The sequence below is a fragment of the Ambystoma mexicanum genome, chromosome 2p (genome assembly GCF_040938575.1).
Source record: "Ambystoma mexicanum isolate Mex_15411 chromosome 2p, UKY_AmexF1_1, whole genome shotgun sequence".
NCBI classification, from domain to species: Eukaryota; Metazoa; Chordata; class Amphibia; order Caudata; family Ambystomatidae; genus Ambystoma; species Ambystoma mexicanum.
The window spans coordinates 1,147,873,183-1,147,886,859 of record NC_090923.1 but is presented as its reverse complement, the minus strand read 5'-3'; the positions used below and the strand labels follow the sequence as shown (position 1 = coordinate 1,147,886,859).

At 45.8% G+C, this 13,677-nt stretch overlaps 1 protein-coding gene across 4 annotated transcripts in view; it reads right to left on the bottom strand.

The window, feature by feature from the left end:
* IQSEC2 (IQ motif and Sec7 domain ArfGEF 2) overlaps nt 1-13,677 on the bottom strand; it is a 1,791,459-nt gene that overhangs the window by 752,701 nt on the left and 1,025,081 nt on the right. The gene's annotated exons all lie outside the window — the stretch shown is intronic.

The following is a 13,677-nucleotide window of genomic DNA, read 5'->3' as shown; positions in this document are numbered from 1 at the left end:
CCCTGTACGTGTGCCCCCGCCACCCCATGTACCCGCATTACTTGCTCAACAGGTGCTCTCTTGTCAGGGGCGGAGACAGCCTCAGCATTTTAGGGGAGGTGGGAGGCTGGACGGCAGTTGTGAAAGTTGGTAGTGTGTGTGGCCATGAAAACGATTGCGCTGTTGATTCCCCACCCGGAGGCCAGGAGGCTGACTGGATATTACGCCTTCCTTTGGCCCATCAGATGCAGCTTTCACCCCAACTCACCAGGGGCGTAGCCAGGATTGTGTAACACGTGAGTCCTCCAGCTAATGTAGAAGGGTGAGTGGGAGCCCGGAGAGAGAACTGGGCATGTTCTGCCCCCGGCTGGATCCGCCGGAGCTACCGAGTAGGGAGGGAGAGCAAACCACCCGTGGTGGGATTGTAGGCATTTTCCCCCGCCCAGCCGCCAAGAACAATATCTAAATAAAAGTTTAAAATGGTGCATTTTACAGTACACTTGCTGTGATACATCAGGTAAAAAGACACACAGTTTACAATCGGTTTTGTAAGGTAAGACATGACAAAAGTCTTTTAGAAGCCTAGTCACCAACAATGCATAGGAGTATTTTCCTGCACACTCTGAGCATGCTGAGCCCACTGTATGCCAGTACTCTGCAAGTGTAAAAAACATGCTCATACTGATTGTGCCCTAACATGTCCATTCTGGTGCTCATATGTATGCTCCGATTAGTATTCACAATTAAGAAAATACTCATTTTTGTGTTGCCCATAATGCCAGTAATGATGCTATAACAAAACATGCCCATGCTGTCTCTGCCAATATAGGCCATATCCCCAAGTAAGAACATGCCCCTGTTGGCGTTGCCTTAACGCCAGTAAAAAAAAAGCCATGTAACAGTAAGAAAACATGTGCTTGCTGGCTAGCTGTTAAGATAGCTCAGCAGGTTGAACGCTTGCTACTGCAGTCGGAGAGTGATCTGCAGGTTACAGATCAAATTCCAGCAAGGCCAGCTCAGCCTTTCCTCCTTCCTAGGTAGATACATGAGTACCAACTTCAGTTTGGTGATACTTTTAGATAAATATGTGCCCTGTACAGTGCTTTGGAGAAAGCTCTATAAAACATCATTATCACTACACAAATTCCCCATATAAGAACACGCATCATGTTGTCTTCGCCCCCTAATGTCCAGTAAAAAAAATGTCATGCCACAGTAAGAAAACATTGCCTTGCAAACGGCACAAATCCCCACCCCGTCCTATGTAAGAACACGTATCATATTGCCTTTGACCGTAACACCGAAAACAATGCCATGCCACAGTAAGGAAACATGGCCTACACTCCCCCATGTAAGAACTCTCATCGTGTTGGCCTTGCCCTTAATACAAAATGCCATGCCACAGTGGGACCCAGCCAGCCCCATTGCGGTATCCTCCACCCACTCCAACCCCTCATTCACACAATAACACTCAGGTTGGCTTTGCTTTACGCAAAAATATCAGTAAAACATGTCATGATATTTGCAATAAAATGCCATGCTCCAATGCCCCCCCCACACACACACACCAGCTTGTCATTCACACGTGCACCCTGAACATCCAAGCTCACTCTATTCCCATTCACACATGCGCTCACACCCATGTACACCATTCACACTGCATTAATTCATATGCATTCGCTTACAGACAACCCCTTGCATGCAAATATACATACACGCAATTACACACTCCCTGACATGCATGCATGCATACATTCATACATGCATGCAATCCATACACACATGCATACACACAAAGACACATTTTTCTTACCTGTTTCCATCTGTACCAGCTCAGGCCCTACCCTGTCTACGCCTATGCATTTCACAGGCAATTTAGTTAAACAAAGCCAAGCTAATCATTGGGGGCATGGACCAACTAATAGTTGAGCTCAGCATTTAGGCTTTTAACTTCCACATAAGGGGTCTATTGATATTATCCCATGGCCAGGCATTTGATCTCTGCACGTGTGCTGATGCCGCAGTCACGATAACAAATGCTTTCTCAGGAGAGTGGTGTATTAACTTACTTTTGTAGTTTAAAAGTTAGTTTAAAATTAAAGTAAATGCACCTGTGAAAAACCTGAGGGTATTCCCCTAGGTAGAGACCAGCAATCCCTTATTCAGGTGGCCCGGACACGGCCATCGCTGTTGGATCCAGTTCCTGGGGGTGGACCAGTGGGGGAGCATCACTGGGGTGAGGGAGACCAGGGTTATGCTTGGGAGGATATCCAAGGTGAGGCGCGGTACTGTACCGAGGAGGAAGAAGAGGCCGAAATCCCTGAGGCCTTCGTAGGTTACAATACATCTGCCTCTGCTCCCCTCTTAAATCTCTCCTACCCAGATCCAATTAACCCTCTGTACAAAACCCAGCCTCTAAGATCTCTAACCCGCTTGCATCTCATCCAAACACCCCTGGACATTCCTTTCCACATTCTTCTAGTTCTAGACATATTATTTAAGAACACTTCTTTCTTTTCTTAAGAATTATCCCACACCCCTTTTTGTAATAGTTGTAAGGTCTGGCAATAGGCTTCTTAATATAGGCCTTTTTATTTTGACGCAAAGCCACTAGGACGGCCTTATTTTTCATTTGATAGTTGATGCTTGCTCCCATCTTAGAATTAGGTTTAGATTAAGCCTTTTTTCCAACCTGCAGAGAGCGTTCATTGTTAAATTAACACCCTTCAGCTTGTGTCTGTCTTAATTGTTGCCACCATGAGTTCCTTACACACCACTGTCTGAGGTGAGAAACGTGACAGCTTCTTGCCGTCTGAGCATGGGCTGGACGTCACAGCAGAGTGACCATGGGTGGCTCAAAGTGGGAGGGCTTTATCCCTTGCAAGCCCATGGCTGGTGCTGCGCATGTCTCTTGTACTGGGCCCAGCTCTCTTACCCCATGTGAAGCAGGGCTCTCCTTCTCAGCTGCCTGCAGGGCTGTCTGAAGATGTGTGGGGGTCTATTTCAACATGATGGACTTGATGGCCGGGGCCCCCTACGTAGAGTGAAAATAGTCTGAGGCTCCCCTGGGGTGCATACATTACAATGGCGTCAAAGATAAGTTTAATAGCCACCGATTATCGCAAGGAGGCCAGCTAGCAGGAATCTTAAACACTTTCTCCAGGTATCCAGTAATGGAGTTCATTCCCTAAGCATTGGCAGAATGCATCATCCCTATCCTTGAAAAAGTGTTTCCTGCTCACGGAAAACCCCAGTCAGATCCGACAACTGGCCTCCACCTAAAGTACGAAATCTCTGTCATTTTCTAACTTCTATGGGGTGATGCACTAGCTAATCACTCTCTGCTGGCTACGCACTAACCGGTATGCGGAGAGGTTCATACAGACATTCTATAAGGCTGTTTGGATTGCATATGAAAAAGGCAACCCTCTACAGAAGCTCTCACATCCGTACTCCTGGCCTATGGAACATCTCCTCACTCCTTGACAGATGTGGCCCCCGCCAAAACACCCCTCAACCAGAAGGTTCAATCTCTAACGCTCAACCACATGTCTAGACCAATACCTGTTTTGGGGACTGAGCTGGTGGCCGAACAACAGAGAGATGCAAACCGGAAAGAGAGCAGAAGAAGGAACTTGCAAAACAGTCCCTTGGCAGTGGGTGACAAAGTGCGAATCCGTAATCGACACCCTGGAAACATATTGAGCCTCCCGTTTGAAACCATGCCAAGGACCAATAGCAACATGAAAGGCTCTATGATCACTGAAAACCAAGGAAACAAGAGGGTAACGAGACAGAGGAGCTGGGTTAGTAAGCTGAGAACGTATCTCCCAGACTTAGGCCAGATCTTCCTGGATTCGCAGTCAGGCAAAAAATGGCTTCGTGGACTCTGAATATAGGAACTGAAGCAGCCCATGCCCTTGCTGAGACACTTTAATTCGCTGCTCCAGCTATGATGAGCTGTTCTCAGCGGCCTGAGACATTCCGGCCTCAAAAGGGCTGCGCTATGGCTTGTTTAAACAAAATATATATATTGTTTTGAATTTAAGCACAGGGCAGCGCAGTTAAAGTAAGATGGCTGCAGGCTCAGCAGCAGTGAATGACTAGGACTGGCTTTTGTGTCTAAATTAGGAGCAAAACGTGGATAATAAGACATGGGAGGCATGCAGGAAGTTGCACGCTGTGCGACACCACAACGCCAAACAGTTGCTTTTTCATGCACAGTGCTTCGTTGTAGATTCAGAGGCCATTGTTTGCAGAGTGCATTAATCTGCATGCTGGTAATTGTAGGCTTCCATTCATGATGCGGAAAATAAAGCAAGAACCATACTGTTTTTTCTCAATTGTATTGTCAGTTTGATTTATGTTATTTCTGCACATTTCAAGTCACCTTTGATATTTCAGTCCTGTTTTTATACTTGTTAACAAGCCTGCCATTTGTTTGCGGTGACTCCATCTCTAGCTGCGAAACCATCACATGTCCCCTCTTCCCCTGGGATCCCAGAGTAATTTTTTCCATTCCAGCAGTGGACACACCTGAGGCTGAACCAAACCACCCAACCGTGACCTACCATCCTATAATTGAAGAACAAGATACAACAACAGCTGAGGCCGATGTTCCATCAGAGCCAGAGGTCAGACAAGAAACTAGCGTACTGTCTTGGGAGGATAGCTCAGCGGCAACGTGCTAGCCTTGGAAGCAAGACGACACGGAGCACACAGGTTCGATCCCCAGGTCCGCGCTTAGAAACCTCTGCGTATTAAGCACGTTATAAATAACCTATCATATCATACTGGTACCACTCGACCGACCACACAATGGCACCACAGTCAAGAATATTGGAGACCGCCACTGAGCAGGCGAGATTATATGATGACTTTATCGTATGTAAACATGCTTATTATGTGAAAAGGGATATTATGATGCTAAGAGTCTGCTCGAAGATGTATGATACTTTATAGCCGTCTGTATTATTACAGGGACCAGCCCCCTGCGTCGCGGTTAGTTGATAGCAAGTCTATCATCCTGTGTGGTTTATACCTCCCGAGTCGCTCCCTTTTGTGCACAGTGGTGTAGCTGCTTCCTACATCTCACGGTCCTACGAGAAATCTAACACCATCTTCCTACAGTTGGGTTACAAGTCGTTCACTGGTTGGAGGGCGAGAGAAGGTGTGGGTTTACGTCCACCTCATTCTTGTGCATCTGTTAGACAGGACCCTGATTGTCTGACAGGCCCTTCTAAGTACTGGCATGAGGGTCAGATGAATATGTTAGCTGAGATGGCCAAAGTCATTCAAGATATTCAGACAGAATTGAGGGCTGCTCGGCAGAACGCGTCATGCTACTAAGTAGACTCAATCAACTCAAGACCAGGCCAGCACCCTCCACAGCTTTCACCAGAGTCTCTCTCAGTAAACAAGTCTCTCCTTCTCCATCACCCTTCAAACTGTAGTTTTGGCATCCAACCCCATGGCCCCCCAATAGGTTTACAGGATATGCCATGGGGTGTAGGTATTTTTTAGCACAATTTGATCCACATTTTTGTAACTAGGCCATAGCAGTTCCAGGAAGAATCCAACGGGGTAGCCTTTATTTTATCCTACTCGACCAAGCCTTATTGTTGGCGAATCCATTTATCTTAAATAAAGAATTTATGTTATAGGAGTTTTCAACACATATAGATCAGTTCAAGGGTATGTTTGAAAATAATCAATCAAAACATTCAGATCATTTGAAGTATTAACACTTACAAGGTTCACAAGATTCAGTGTCATATACCACATGGGTCCAAAGGGAGAGGCACAGTGGCAGGATGAATTGGTGGTGGCTGCCTTCTACCGGGTGTTAAAGGATGATTTAATAAAGACTCGAGCAGTGGTGGTTAATCAGCAAACTAACACAAAGGACTTGATTGCGCTAACCATTCAAATCGATCAGCAACAGCAAACATATAATACAGAAAGATGACGGGACGTTAGAAGAGTTTCATTTTTCCAGAGAGCATCTGGAGCTCCACCAACAATTGACACTTCTGCGGCGGGAGAGTTCATTCAGACTGGAAGTGTAAAGAAGCATTAACCCAGGCAGAAAGAGGGTGAAGACATAGAGAAAATGTATGTTCGAATTGTGGTCAAGCCGGTCACTACGTACACCAATGCCCTCAATTGATGTGAAATCCTGCGCTCCTTCCTAAAGGTCAGCAGCAGTCCGAGCGATTATATCCACTCTGCTAAATTGAAAAGCTCAATTTCTGTTACAAGTAATCTTTGCCTTGGTATTTGGGTTATTAACCATCAATGCGTTAGTAGTCTCGGGACCATCTGAAGATTTCTAGATTGTCATTTTGTACTCCAGAATGTGATATTCTCAGTAGATGTCTCACCGTTATCGTCTGCGGGGATCTGTTTAGAAAATGAATCGTAGTAAGAACCGAGTCAGCAGGTCGTTTGGAAGTGCCAACATTTGACATGATCAATTCACCCAATTTCCTGGTAATTATCGGGCCCGCCTGCTTAAGAATCCATAACCGAACGATTGATTGGGCCCAAACCACAATTCAATTTAGAGCCCCTTTTGTAGAAAATAATGTTGGCTGTAGGGTTGTTAATCGAGAAAGGAACACTTATTATGTTTAGTTTCTCAACACATTAGTTAGGAAGGGGATCTTCCTTCCGTGATGTCTTCTCGAAAAAACAAGAAGAGGAATTACCCTCACAGAAGGCTTTTGATTGCCCCGCTGATTTAATACCAGGGGCAGAAGTCTCCCATGGCAGCATATTTGCCCCAGCTGTCCAAAAGAAGATTTAGAGTGACACATTGAAAGATAATTCATGTAACATGCTAATCAGAGTCTCTACCTCCCCAGCAGAGGTGTCCAGCTTTTTCATACTCAAGGTAGTCAGAACGCTCCAGCCTTATGTCGACTGTCAGGAGCAAAAAAAAATTGCCAATCAGGTATAGATATCCCTTTTCCCCTCATCCCTCTATTATTAGGTCAACATAAAACAGCCCAATATTTTCAAAGTTAGATTTAAGGAGGGAGTAGAATTTAGTAGGTATCCGCAAGGCGCATTCATTGCCCAATACTGGCATTGGGAGTATCTTGTAATGTTCCTTGGACTCGGCAATGCCATGACCATTTTTCAAAATATTATCAAAGAACTGTTCCATGATATCTTGGCTACCTACGCTATTATCTATTTTGGAAATATATTAGAATTTTCAGTACCTGTAGAGGAACGTCGTAACCACATGAAAAGAGTCCTTACAATATTTCGAAAAAATACTTAAAAAGTGTGAATTTGAACAGAGTAAGATCACCTTTTGGGATTTTGTAATTTGTTGAGGAGGGATTAGTATGTATCCCCAGAAGGTTATAGCTGCATGGGGATGGCCTTCCCCACAAAAGGTAAAATACAATGAATTGGTTTCTGGGTCTCACTAACTTTTATAGGCAACATAATACGTGATTTTCTAAGATTGTGGCTGCCATTGTGGTATTAAGTCCCCCACCCTGTACTTTATTCACTCTTAGACCTACCATTACCCTGCGCTGCACTCACTATTAGACAAACCTCCACACTGAACTGCGTTTAATGTGAAACCTTCCTCCTCCCTCTACTGAACTGACTGTCTGACCACCTCCACCCTGTACTGCTCTCACTGTCAGACGCATACATGCATTGTACTGAACTAAGACTCAGAACCACCTCCACCCTGTACTGCACTCCATCTGAGATCAACTCCCTTTCTGAACTGAACTCCGGGTCATGGCAAGCTTTACCCACATTGTGCTTACTCTAACACCCAGCTGCCCTGAATTAAATGTCAGGTCCATCACCACCATTCAATGTACTCAAGGTCAGATCCGCCTCTACCCAGTACTGCCCTCACTGTAAAACTCAATCCACATTGCACTGCACTCAATGTAGGACCCGCCCTACACTATACTGCATTGCACTTGCTCTTAATCCCACCTCTTTTCTGCAAGGCACTATTTATCACGCTCATCTGAACTCTCCCTCTACTCTATTGTATTGTATTGTGTTGTAGTAGTCATTTATATAGCGCCTTTTCCCATTTGTATGGCTTCAATGCGCTTTGTCGTAGGATTGCCCTGGTTGTCTAGCCCACACATATATCACAAGCAGTGCCAAGCCCATCTCTTTCCCGTACTGCACTCACTGTAAGAACGGTCTGCTCAGACAAACCTCTCTTTACTTTACTCATGGCCGCCGACTATTGTGTATTATAGCCACACGTCCACCTTTATTACACTTACTGCAGGGCTTTAAATGGGCTGGTCCTAGCAGGCCCTCAGTACCTGCACTTTTCCTTTTTGCCAATATTGAGTACCAGCACTGAAGTATGTGTCAAGAAGAATACATGTTGCTAAACCTTACAACGATGAAAGATTCAGCTTGCTTTGGAAAACTGTTCGTGCCCGCCCACTGTCCCATCATGTCACCTTACCACCCCCTCGCTTCACCAGAAAAGGAGAGTGGAACATGCAGCCCAACAGTCACTAGTGTCTGCTGCCTCAGACAGCCTCTGTCCTAAACCTTACCTTCAGCGCCCACATACAACTTGGGAAACAGTGTTTGGGAGCTATAAAATGGGACCCCGGTGCGTATAGTGCCAAATCCAGTCTTCTGGGCGTTTGCTTTTGTTGCTTTGGCCGTGTATAATGTATTCAGTGTACCGAAGTGATGAGAACACAGACTAAGGGATGCCGAATACATTCGCAGCTCTGCACAGGCTTCTGAGGTGATGTACAATCCCTCTCAAGGGGGACGATGGCAGGGAACTGGGTTGTAGGTCATAGGATCGACGGGCCAAAGGATCGACACAAAAGGATCGACGGGTCAAATTATGTTTTCGTGATAAAAAAGAACTTTTTTTCCCTAAATGAAAACCCCAAAAAATTATATAATTTAAAAAAAAATTCGATCCTTTGGCCCGTCGATCCTTTTGTGTCGATCCTTTGACCCGTCGATCCTTTGAATTCGATCCTTTGACCGGACACCAGGGAACTGAAGTCTGTTATGTATTTATGGCCTGCTGGAATTGCATGTTCATGAACGACTGCAGTGTAGATAATTGAAAGAAAGTGTATATCAGCACCAGATACAGATGTCAAGTGACTATTTCCTTCATACAGCTGTTTGTATACAGCTCTCAAGTGTCCCTAGGCCTTGCACGAGAAAGTCATCCCTGTTTTTTCTTTGAATTCTATGACTTAGAATGTCACATTTTAAATGTTAAAGACACAATTACAGCTCCCAACACTCCAAGGGAAAAAAAAAACAGTACTTGATGACTCTGTCACGCCTGGAATGGGGAAACCTGAGAGCTCTGCTAATACCTGTGTGCTGTGTTTCCATTGGAGCTGAAGAAGTTATTGAGGATTGGCAGCAGGGCTCTAGCTAAGCCCTCCCTAGACGTGTTTAAGTGCAGAAAATGCCACAAAACGTCAAGGAATAGGAGCCAGCAAGTGGAAGACCTCCTTGGGTTGCACAGATGTCACCCTTTGTGACCTGGCTGAAATGTTTACCAGTTAATTCCCACTTGATGTCAGACTTGAGAAACAGAAGGGGATCTGCCTGTCACCTTTACTTCACAAATGACTCGCATTTATTTTCTTATAAAAGTCTTTTACTCCCAAAATTGTAAGCAGAAGTATTTTGATTTACAAACGGAATGCCTTCCACAGTTTTAGGCTAAGGTTTTTCTGACTTCCTCTCCTAAAAAGTTAGCTGGAGCACTGATTGGCAATGTCGTCAAGTTAATTCAATTGATATTTTACTTTCAGTTAAATTTGTGTTTGTCAAGTGTGTCTCGTGCCATTTGTTCTTTCCTTGCTCCAAGAACTTTCTCGTGGTCAAAGTTGCTTGGAACTGCACTGGGTACAGAGCGACAACTTCCTGCAATCTGCTTTGCGCTGACTTAGGCCTGTCGCCTACCCTCTCCAACGTGTACACTAAGCTCCTATTTGCAGCATTGGATGCCATGGATATCATCTATACCAACTTCGCGGATGACACCCAGATCCTCATGCCGATCACAGGGAACTATGACCAGGACCCTCTGCTTATCAACAAAATGTACGCAATACTACAAAATTGGATGGCTCTTAATAGCCTTTGCCTCAACGCAGAGAAAACTGAGATTCTCATTGTGGGCCCCCCAACTAAAATGAATGCCCTCCACTCGGATTATACAACTATCAAAATCAATGGTACCCCTATTCCAGTACTTAAACAGGTAAACACCTTAGGTGTTTATTCAGACGCCAATCTAACCATGACAAACCATGTAAATGCACTATCCTCAGCTACCTCCTACACTTCTAAATTAATTGGCTTCAGTCGCCAGTTCCTTACGCCCAATAACTGTACTACCTTAGCCAGGGCACTGATATTATTCAAGTTGGACTACTGCAATGTACTCCTATTAGGTACCTTTAATGCCAACTTGACATAATTACAACTAATGCAAAACAAAGAATTACGAGCAGCCCCAGGACTAAAAAAGTCAGATCACATTTCTAACATCAGGAGAGAGACCCATTGGCTACCCATCAAGGCCAGAAATAATCTTCAAAGCACTGTGTGTTACCCATAAATGTCTCGCTAAGAAAGCACCCATATATATCAATAATTCAGTAGCTAAAAAAGAATCTAACAGAACGTTCAGATCTAACAAAAACCCGTCCCTCGTGGTCCCGCGCTACAAAAGTTCTAGAGCAGGGGGAAGCAGTTTCCCATTCATGGCCCCTAAACACTGGAATACACTCCCCTTAAACATCATAAATGAAGACTCCTTCCAGTGCTAAAAAATATTTAAAACATGGTTATTTAACTACTCTGTGATACCTCAGGGTTTGGGCGTAAAACAAATGCAATAAACAAAAAGAAATAAATAAAAGAAATAAAATTAGGAAAACATGTTTGAATGTCCCCACATACCTAGCAAAGGTATGTTGCCCTTCGTAAAATCTCCAGAGCAACTTGTTGGGGTGAGCAGGCTGGATGCCAAGCTAGTAGCCCCATATCTTCTCATTGCTTCATGCACCCCTCTGCAATGCTTCAGCATGCCATGGTCAGTAGTAGAAGTGCACCAAATAGTAGTGGAACTGTGACTCTGGTGGCGGACAGAGAAGGAAGGAAGGGAGCAACATGCACCACATTTTGCAAGGGTTGCAGCCATGCTGCTGGCAGGCCATTGATTTGAAATAGATTTCAATTTAGCTGCAACTGATATCCGGTGGCAAAGTGGAGAAGTGTGCTTTAACTTCATAAAGAACAGTTCTGGAATGGTGGAAATGGTTGCAAAAAGTAGTGGAGCTGTTCACAATAAAAATTAAAAAGTACTGGAACACCACTCCCGACCGTTGCCGCTCACTTTGACCACTGACCATGGGCCCCTCTCCTCTCCCCCGCACCTGGCTCAGAAAAAGAGGAACTTCCACTGGAAGTGAAGAAGAGGGTGACACCGTGACTTGAGGGTGGGATTGGGCCGGATAGAGCGAGAGAAAGAGAAACACATCGATCAGTACACACGAGAACATGAGTAATGATAAAGATGTGTTATTTATATAGCGCCTTAATCCAAAGCGTCTCACAGAGCACATATTTACATACAATATCACCCAACCGAAAATGGTACTTATTTATCGACCTCGGAAAGATGAAAGGCTGAGTTGGCCTTGCCGGGATTCGAACCTGCAACCTGTAGATCACGCTCAGATCACAGCAGCACGCGCTCAACCCGCTGAGCTATCTTACCAGTGCTCAGATCGCAGCAGCACACGCTGAAAGGGAGATCAATAGGGCACAAAGCAAATAGAGAAAGAAACACAGAGTGGGATTAGTAGAACTGAGTCAGTGAGACCTGGCAGGGTCCAGAGGCAAGAGGAATTGTTTTGAATCTTTCGGGTCTGTGCCCTGGCCCAATTAAAAACCTATACTGGGTACTACCTGCACTTTTCTTCTCCATTAAAAGCACTGACGCAATGTCCATTCTGTTCTCCATCCTGTAGATTCAGACTTCCCTCTTTCCTGTGCCGCAATCGCTGTTACACCAACCTCCCCAAAGTCCTGAGTTCATCACGAGAACCGCCTCCATCTTGTACTGCACCCACTGTTAGACTCACCTTCATGGTGTACATCTCTCACTGTCAGAGTCAGGCTCCGTGCATCAGGGCGACCACCGCCCTTGCGCCGACTGCCAGAATAACCTCCATACTGGCGTGAGCTCACTGTGAAAGCCAACCCCATCCTGCACTTCATTCACTGCCGGAGCCACTGCACACTGTACTACACTCACTGTGAACCCCTTTCCTTCTCCTCTGTGCTGAACGCACCTCACTATTATCCCACCCTATCACCAGTCCTGCTCCTGCAGCACTATCAGACCTATCGCCCTGCACTCACTTCCAGACCCAGCTCTCTTTTGCAAGGCATTCACTGCCAATCGCACATGTGCCCTGTACTGCGCCCAGTGTTAGAGGGAGGCGCCATGCTGGGTGACACTCCGCGTAAAATACTCCTTGACTATGCATGGCCTGCACTGTCTTCCAAACCCACCTCCCTGCTGTACTGAAATCTGGGTAAAACCCAGCTCCATCCAGCATTTCACTAACCGTCTGAGCATCTCCACCCTCTTTGAGGCCCAGTCTGCCCTGCACTTCTCTCACTCTCAGATTCGCCTTAATCCAGCATGTCACTCACCGCCAGAGCTTCTCCACCCTCTTTGAGGCCCAGTCTGCCCTGCACTTCACTCACTCTGACTCACCTTAATCCAGCACTTCACTCACCGCCAGAGCATCTCCAAACTCTTTGAGGCTCAGTTTGCCTTGCACTTCACTCACTCTCAGACTCACATTAATCCAGCACTTCACTCACTGCTAGAGCATCTCCACCCTCTTCGAGCCCCGGTATACCCTGCACTTCACTCACTCTCAGACGCACCTTAATCAAGCACTTCACTCACCGCCAGAGCATCTCCACCCTCTTTGAGGCCCAGTCTGCCCTGCACTTCACTCATTCTCAGACTTACCTTAATCCCCACCTTCTTTGAGGTCCAGTCTGCCCTGCACTTCACTCACTCTGACTCACCTTAATCCAGCACTTCACTCACCGCCAGGGCATCTCCAAACTCTTTGAGGCTCAGTTTGCCTTGCACTTCACTCACTCTCAGACTCACATTAATCCAGCACTTCACTCACTGCTAGAGCATCTCCACCCTCTTTGAGCCCCAGTATACCCTGCACTTCACTCACTCTCAGACTCACCTTAATCAAGCACTTCACTCACCGCCAGAGCATCTCCACCCTCTTTGAGGCCCAGTCTGCCCTGCACTTCACTCATTCTCAGACTCACCTTAATCTCCACCTTCTTTGAGGTCCAGTCTGCCCTGCACTTCACTCACTCTGACTCACCTTAATCCAGCACTTCACTCATCGCCAGGGCATCTCCAAACTCTTTGAGGCTCAGTTTGCCTTGCACTTCACTCACTCTCAGACTCACATTAATCCAGCACTTCACTCACCGCCAGGGCATCTCCAAACTCTTTGAGGCTCAGTTTGCCTTGCACTTCACTCACTCTCAGACTCACATTAATCCAGCACTTCACTCACTGCTAGAGCATCTCCACCCTCTTTGAGCCCCAGTATACCCTGCACTTCACTCACTCTC